The 8882-nt window shown below is 49.1% G+C and overlaps 1 pseudogene; it reads right to left on the bottom strand.

Moving 5' to 3' along the window:
• Positions 1 to 3539: 3539 nt before the first annotated feature.
• Positions 3540 to 4283, bottom strand: LOC119280206 (annotated as a pseudogene).
• Positions 4284 to 8882: the final 4599 nt, after the last annotated feature.

Consider the following 8882-nt stretch of genomic DNA (forward strand, 5'->3'; position numbering starts at 1 on the left):
GGCCAACGGCGAGCGCGTTCCGTGCCAGGGCGCGTACCGCGTCGTGCCCTTCCGCATCGGCCACGAGGAGTTCGCGGAGGATTTCCTCGCCTTGCCGCTCGCGGGCTACGACATCGTCCTGGGCACGCAGTGGCTGGCGTCGCTCGGACCGATCCTGTGGGATTTCCGAGCCCTCTCCATGACATTCTGGCGACGGGGCCATCGGGTGTGCTGGCACGGCATTGCAGGACCGGACGGGCCAGCCCTAAAATCATGCAGCGGCCGCGACTTCCTGGACGCCATCATCACCGAGTTCGACGGCATCTTCGCCGACCCCTCCGGCGTGCCACCGCCCCGCAGCCGCGATCACGGCATCACCCTGCTACCTGGTTCCGCCCCGGTGGCCGTCCGTCCGTATCGATACCCGGCCGCGCACAAGGACGAGCTGGAGCGTCAGTGCGCCGCCATGCTCGCCCAAGGTATCATCCGTGCGAGTTGTTCCGCATTCTCGTCCCCGGTACTGCTAGTCCGCAAGGCCGACGGGTCCTGGCGCTTCTGCATCGATTATCGCGCCCTGAACGCCATTACTGTCAAGAATGCGTTCCCGATTCCGGTGGTGGACGAACTCCTCGACGAGCTACGGCACGCTCGTTTCTTCACCAAGCTCGATTTACGTTCCGGCTACCACCAGGTGCGGATGCGTGCGGAGGACATCCCGAAGACAGCTTTCCGTACTCATGACGGCCTCTACGAGTTTCTGGTGATGCCGTTCGGACTCTGCAACGCGCCGGCCACGTTCCAGGCCCTCATGAATGATCTGCTGCGGCCATACCTGCGCCGTTTTGTTCTCGTCTTCTTTGACGACATCCTCATTTTCAGCGAGACATGGGCTGACCATCTCCGACATGTGCGCACCGTCTTCACGGTCCTGCACCAGCACCGGCTCTTCGTCAAGCGCTCCAAATGCGCGTTCGCCGTTGAATCAATCGCATACCTGGGTCACACCATCTCCGCTGCAGGCATGGCCATGGATCCGGAAAAGGTGCAGGCAGTGGCGGACTGGCCGCAACCACGCTCGGCGCGCGCGGTTCGGGGCTTTCTCGGCCTTGCGGGGTACTACCGCAAGTTTGTCAAGGACTTTGGCGTGGTTGCCGCGCCCCTGACGGCCCTCCTTCGCAAGGATGGTTTCTCTTGGTCGCCGGAGGCGGCAGCAGCTTTTAACACCCTCAAGACGGCAATCACCACGGCTCCCGTCCTCGCGTTACCGGATTTTACACGGCCGTTCATCGTCGAGTGTGACGCATCGACGTACGGTTTCGGGGCCGTCCTTCTTCAGGACCACCACCCGGTGGCTTTCTTTAGCCGGCCAGCCGCGCCACGTCACCGTTCCCTGGCAGCGTATGAACGGGAACTCATCGGCCTGGTGCTCGCGATTCGCCACTGGAGGCCGTACCTATGGGGGCACCAGTTTGTGGTAAAAACGGATCATTACAGCCTCAAATTTCTGCTTGACCAGCGTTTGGCCACCATCCCACAGCATCATTGGGTTGGCAAACTCCTGGGATTCGACTTTACGGTGGAGTACAAGGCAGGTAGTACCAACACGGTGGCGGATGCATTTTCCCGCCGCGACACGGAGGAGACGACGATCATGGCGGTCTCGGGGCCTCGTTTCGACTTCATCAATCGCCTCCGGCAAGCGACGTCCACTGATCCGGCGCTCGTCACACTGCGGGAGGATATCACGGCAGGTGCGCGGCAACAGCCTTGGGCGCTCTCCGACGGCCTCGTTACTTTCAACGGCCGCCTCTACATTCCGCCGTCATCCCCGCTACTCCAGGAGATTCTCAGTGCCGTGCACGATGATGGGCATGAAGGCGTCCTGCGCACATTGCATCGTCTCCGCCGCGATTTCCACGCACCTAACCTTCGCAAGACGGTGCAGGAGTACGTCCGCAATTGCGGTACTTGCCAGCGGTACAAGTCCGAGCACTTGCACCCCGCTGGGCTGCTACTGCCGCTGCCGGTGCCCACGGGCGTGTGGACTGACATCGGCATCGACTTCGTGGAAGTGCTTCCTCGAGTAGGCGGGAAGTCTGTCATCCTCACCGTGGTGGATCGCTTCAGCAAGTATTGCCATTTTGTGGCGTTAGCCCACCCATACACGGCAGAGTCAGTGGCACAGGTGTTCTTCGCTGAGGTTGTTCGTCTCCATGGCGTGCCGCAGTCCATGGTCTCTGACCGCGACCCCGTCTTCACCTCCGCTTTTTGGCAAGAGCTCATGCGCCTCACGGGGACAAAGCTGCACATGACGTCAGCATTTCACCCGCAGTCGGATGGTCAAACGGAGGCTGCTAACAAGATCATTGTGATGTATTTACGGTGTCTTACCGGGGATCGTCCCAAGCAGTGGCTCCGGTGGCTTCCCTGGGCTGAGTACATATACAACACCGCCTACCAGACAGCAACCCAAGAGACTCCGTTCAAGCTTGTGTATGGCCGTGACCCTCCCACTATTCGCTCTTACGAGCCCGGCGACACACGGGTAGCTGCAGTGGCCAGGAGCATGGCTGAGCGCGACGAACTTATCGAGGACGTCCGCTATCGTCTACAACAGGCACAGGCGGTCTATAAGTCCTACTACGACAGACGTCATCGGGACATTCGGCATGAGGTGGGCGATTGGGTTTGGCTTCGCCTTCGACAGCGCGCCGCGTCCTCTCTCAACTTGCCAACCAGGGGCAAGCTCAAGCCACGATTCTATGGGCCGTACCGCATTTCAGAAGTGATCAATGACGTGGCATACCGTCTTGAGCTTCCGGCACGCTCGCGCCTCCATGACGTGTTCCACGTGGGCCTCCTCAAGAAGTTCTTCGGCATTCCTCCAACTACACCGCCGGGATTGCCTTCGATCCACAACGGGGCGGCTGTTCCAGAACCAGAGCGCGTGACTCGTGCGCGCCTAGCACGCGGCGTTCGCCAGCTACTCGTCCACTGGAAGGGTGAAGCAGCTTCGTCAGCTACATGGGAGGATCTTGACAGTTTCGTCGAGCGCTACCCCGCTTTTCAGCTCGAGGACGAGCTGCTCGTCGAGGGGGGGAGAGATGTCATGTGGGGCACGTCTTACAGACGTGGGCCGCGCGGCCAGGAGCAGCCGACGGCCGCATCAGGCAAGGCGCAGGCTGGACAGGAGTCCTGATCCGAGCACATTAGTTCCTAGACTAGTTTGTTTCGTATAGGTTTCTAGTTTGTTATTAGCCCATGGGGCCTTTATATATCAGATAGTTAGCACCCTTTAGGGACAAGCAATAAAGTTATTTCCTTCTATCTTCTCCTCCCGCATCATAGAGCAGCCAGGCAAAAACCCTAGCGCTCCTATCCACCGCGACTACGAACTACGTAGTCGAGGTCCTGCTGTCTTGGGCACCGAGGCCCTTGACAACTTGGTATCAGGTTCATGTTATCCAGCCAGTGGCAGAGAAGGTCGAAGGGGGATACCTTCGGCTGGGCTCTCGTCGGCGGTCCGGCTCTCCCCTCCGCCTCCGGCCCCTCGGCCTCTCCTACGCCTCCGGTGTCCCAGGCCCCCCTTTAGGTGCGTCTCCATCCCAGCACCCGTGCTCCCCTTTTCCTTGTTGGCCAGCAGCCGCGGTGAGGCACTCGTCGGCCGGCAGCCATGGCGCCGCTCGGTGGAGAAGATTGGCTGTGGCATCAGATCTTCCCGTCGTCCGGTTAATCTCGTGCACCGCCACGTCCACCGCTTCGCCCCCCGCGGGCGCGAGTGCGGTCGTCGTGTATATGGCGCCCATCCGCCCCGGCTCCCCGGGACCTGCCCTGCTCGGCCCGCCGCCGACGACCACATCCCACCTCACGTCAAGCACCTCCGGCGGTAAAGAGGTCAGCGCCAGCCGGCATCCCAACTTGCGCACCGTCCCCGTCAGGCGCCGGCACACCGGGCTCGACCTCGCGCGCCGCAGCACCGCCCACGCCTCCGGACGGGTCGGGGTACCTTGCCCGCTGGACGGCCGCCGAGACTCTGGGGCCACGCCCAACGAGCACACCCCGCGCGCTGTCCGCATCTTCGACGAAGGCGGTGGCAGCGCCCTGCCCAGAGTTGACCGCAGCGAGCGCGAGGAGCTGTGGCGAGAGTCCGAACACAAGCAGCCTGCTGGGCACGCGCACGGCCATGACGGAGCGGAGCAGCGGGAAATCCTTGGCGTTGAGGCCGTCCGTGGACCAGAGGTGAAGAGCGAGGAGGTGGTGATCCGGGACACAGCCTAGGTGCATCCTGCGCATCAATCAGAGACGAAGCTGGCCAGGCCCAGGTATGTATGTGCTACTTTTGTTGCTGGTTGTGCTGGGGCAAGTAGTGGCGGTGGCTGCTGCATGGCATTGGGCAATACAGTGGAATAGTTGTGGGATTTTGGATGTCTTTGCTGTTTCAGAGAAATAGATGTAGGTGAGTTTGTTCTGTGCCTGCTTATAATTGTGTCTGACAATGTCTCGTTCAATGAGATTGCCATTCGACCAATTGTTTGTATGAATTCTGTAAAACTTGTGTGACTATGAGTGCAGTAAATCTTCTGTGCCGCACCTTTGAGCTTGAGATGCAGATTTGTATTCCCTGTGAGTAACTTAACATCTGACATCTTTACCTTTTTTTTTTGATGCAACTGGGGAACTTGAATAAATTGTTAGGTAAATGCCAGGAGCAGAACCTATTCAGTAAATACAAACGATCCACATCTCATGTTCAAAGGGACATCTTAAAGGCTTTGTCTTTCTAGCGTGTTCTGCTCACAATTCACCACCCTTCTTGATAAATTGGTATGCTCTTGGTATTGGCATTTAACATATTCAATACAAACATGTCTTGAATTGTTTCTGTAGGATTAGATGTAGCAGCACTTGTGATTTTATCATTCCGTCTTAAAGTATTCACACTGCTGGCACCATATGTGTACAACTGGAAACATATTTTACCGAGTTAAGAGAAAATGTTGCCAGGAGGAAAACTTTGAACAAGTTTTATAAGATCATCTCTATACGTGTCTTTCAATCTTCCAGTTTTTTTTATGACTGCTGGGTTTATTAGTACAAATGAAATTTACTAAAAAACTTGAGGATAGGAGCAACATCAGAATAGTGAAAGCATGTCACATGCTACAGATGTAATAACAGTACTGATACAGAAACAAAGCATGTACAATTAGCATAACAGAAGCACCAAAATGTTTAAGGGGACCCTGGTACTCTAATGGTTTTCAGTCTCATATTTTATAGTGAACAAGAAACCATTTTTCTCACTCTTTTATGCGAAATTATGCCTAACATATATTAATGTTTTGGTGGAAACAATGGTACTTCCTGTCCTCTTTCAGAGTTTAAACTACTTTCCTTTAATAAAGTTGAAACTTTGACAAGGGATGTAGCAGGGTTAGCAGAAAACATGATGCACGATTGAATTAAACATGCAGGGTTCATCTAGGCATGCAAATGCATCTTATTTCACCAGAAAAAATCTGCTTGATTCTTTTACTAATTATCTTGTCAAATGCAGTTCGTGGGATAAGGGAGGCACATCAGTTCTGAAGATTACTTTATTTTCTATGCTAGAACATGAGACCAATTACTTTATCTGTATACTACAATATGGGCTGACACCAATGTTGACTCTGAATTTCATTGCTTATTTTGCTAAGTGAGAACATATGTCTGCAATTCTGCATACATCTTCATGATATTTCCTTCTATCTAATTTATATGAAGATTAAGAGTTATTTTTTACCCGAAATTTACCTGAGAATTACTTCAGTGTGTGTCATGTCCATCTTATTCCATCCACATGATCAATGGGCCACAAATATAATTCTCAATCCAAGGATTCCCAAAACTAATAATTTGTGCCTTCAGTAACTCAAGGTGCTTTTTTTTTTGTCTAATCTTGAAACCTTGGCTGATATAATAATATTAGTGTCACTGTGTACTTCTATTACTCGGAAGTCTGTATAAGACCGAAAGAGTGAAGCTGATTTTCTTGAGATTTGAATTATTTTTTGATGCCGGGTTTGTACGCTATACTGTTTGATTCATGAAAACTGATGGAAAGTAGTGCCAAACATTTGATTGAGTAAGCTATTGGATTTTAAAAGTAATACACAGTAATTTCTTGCAATATAAGCAATGTTTGTATTGACACATTGGATAATGGATGTTTCAATCGCTAAATTAAACTAAGGCTTTTAGAATAAGGCAATTTTATTACCCCGTTGCAACGCACGGGCCCTTTTGCTAGTAACGTGTTATGTATGCCACACCGACCTTGAACATACTTTCGCTGGAAATTGGTTGCGCTTCGTCCGTTCACCAATGCTAACCTTGTCCATTCAGTCAAATTAATGAGCAAATGGCATCACGTTCCTGATCCCATCCTAAGCCTAGCAACATACCCCCTCTCTCTCTGCATGTGTGTGTGTGTGTGTGTGTGTGTGTGTGTTCCGGCCACTGTTGTTGCTCGTGTCCCTGTAGGATCCCTGGCCATGCTCGTAAACTTCTCCACGCGCCCCGGTTGTACCTGCATCGATCAACCGACATCGTCCCGGCATCCAACAACTGAGAATTGAAATAACTTTAGGGCCTATTTGTGCAATAACTTGCTTAGTAGCACGACCTTGAAGGGATAACACGTGAAAACATGAAAATGAACAGAAGGAGCGAGAGACTGTCATGACAGTCATGAGCAACGTCATCACAAAACTCCTTAAAAAATTATCTTCTAGTCTATATCTATATTTATATGCCAATATAAAAAGACCAACAGAGACAGATCGAACAAATCCCACCCATCAAATTGTGTCAATCCAACGAGTGCTCAACATGTTTAGCATGCAATTAACAACATACCAAATATGCACTATCCACGTAATTCATATCCTACCTAATATTAATGAGAATTAATTTTCTACCTGACATTAACATACAATTAATTTCCTGTCTGATATTGACGTGCATTGCACATATGCATTTACTTGTACTTCCTCCGTTCCTAAATATAAGTCTTTTTAGATATTTCACTATAGAGACTACATTCGGATGTATATAGACGTCTTTTAGAGCATAGGTTCACTCATTTTGCTCCGTAGGTAGTCTATAGTGGATTCTCTTAAAAGATTTATATTTAGAAACGAAGGGAGTACTAACTAAATAGAGCCAACTGAGAAACTTCCATCGATCTGCACTCTATGCGTGCATCTTGTAATTGCTAAGATCCATAACTTACTCTTGCACTCTTGATTTATTGCAATTGGTTGTTTGAACCCAATTTTAGCTACCAGCTATAGCATTTGCCACTTGGTGTGTTTCTCTTTCTCTGCAAACAGCGAGGCGACCAACACAAAAACTAACCTCGATGCAAAAAAAAAAATGGAAGTCTTTATGGACAGAGAATAGAAAAAATATCAGTTTTGCTAAAGCACATCTAGATGTGCCATAAGTATTGCACATCTAGGTCCTATATCATTGATCTTACGCGAAGATTCATGTGGTATTTTTTCTTTTCGTTTTCATTTTCATGCTTGATGGTGTCACTTAGATGTGCAATAATTAGGCCACATCTAGATGTGCCCTAGACAAAACCAAAAAATATAAGCCATATATAGGTGCTGACTATGCACTAGAGCCAACAATTTTCTATTCTTTGCCCATAGCAACACGTTGTCGCTATAATGCCGAGGTGTACTCACATGGGCCGGCCAATCTCAGGAAGGTCAAGGCTTAGCTAGCTTCCCCCAGTCTTTTTTTCAGTCTTCTCCATCGGGTTTTTCCCAAAAAAAAAGTTCCTTGATTATTACAATCTAAGTTATGTATTTTTTACAATTTTATAATTCATGAATCCTTTTGACTGCATGCAATTTTTTTAAATCGATGAATAGTTGTTTAAAATCAATGATTTATTTTTACATTTTATGAACATTTTTTAAATGTATGAACTTTTTGAGTTCCAGGAACATTTTTAAAACTCATGACCTTTATAAAATATATGGACACATCTAAAAATGGATGCATTTTTCAATGTTCACGAATATTTTAAAAACCATGTTCTTTTTAAATAATACATTTTAAATCTATCAAGAAAAACTGATAGAAACTTTTGTATAACCATTTTTCTGTAACTAACAAACGCACAATGCTTTTCTTTGACATTCAAGAAATTGCGAGAGAATAAAAGGTTAAAGCATATTGGTAGGCCCATATAAGCCTCATGTGCATTTGGAGGTCCATTCCATGCACAAGGCGTGGAATAGGAGCTCCCCTGAAGCAGGTGCTCTTAGTGCAGGAATCTGATCCCGCGCTTACCATGGCAGCCTGTTTGGTAACCTTTGGGAAGGGGAAGGGGGGTTCGCACCAGGGAGTTCATCAAGGGAAATGATCGGGATTAGTTTGGGATGAAGGTCCACCCACAAATTAGCAGGGCCCCCCATAGGAAGAAATTGGTGGGAATTGACACCCTCAACTCCCATTTCCCCTCTCACTTAAACTCCAATTTCCTCTAAATAATCAGTGAACTTTTATTCTCCATACTGATCAACTCCCATTCCCCATCTTTAATTCCCACGAAACAAACATGTTGTGGGGGCTGTTGAGCAAACGCATACCGCCTGCATCATAATTGTGACAGGCTAACTTGGCGTTCGATAATTTTTATTTTTACCTATTTCCTGTGTATTTTTCCTGTTTATTCTTTTTACTATTTTTCCTATGTTCCTTCTATTTTTTTGGTTCTAACTTTTCCCCTTTTTATATTCCTGGCTTTTGCAATCCGTGATCATTTCTAAGTCTATGAACTTTTTTTTGGCAATTCGGGGATATTTTCTTTAAGTCTTTTGAGTTTAATTTAAATGCGCCCG

The sequence above is a fragment of the Triticum dicoccoides genome, chromosome 3B, assembly GCF_002162155.2.
Source record: "Triticum dicoccoides isolate Atlit2015 ecotype Zavitan chromosome 3B, WEW_v2.0, whole genome shotgun sequence".
NCBI lineage: Eukaryota > Viridiplantae > Streptophyta > Magnoliopsida > Poales > Poaceae > Triticum > Triticum dicoccoides.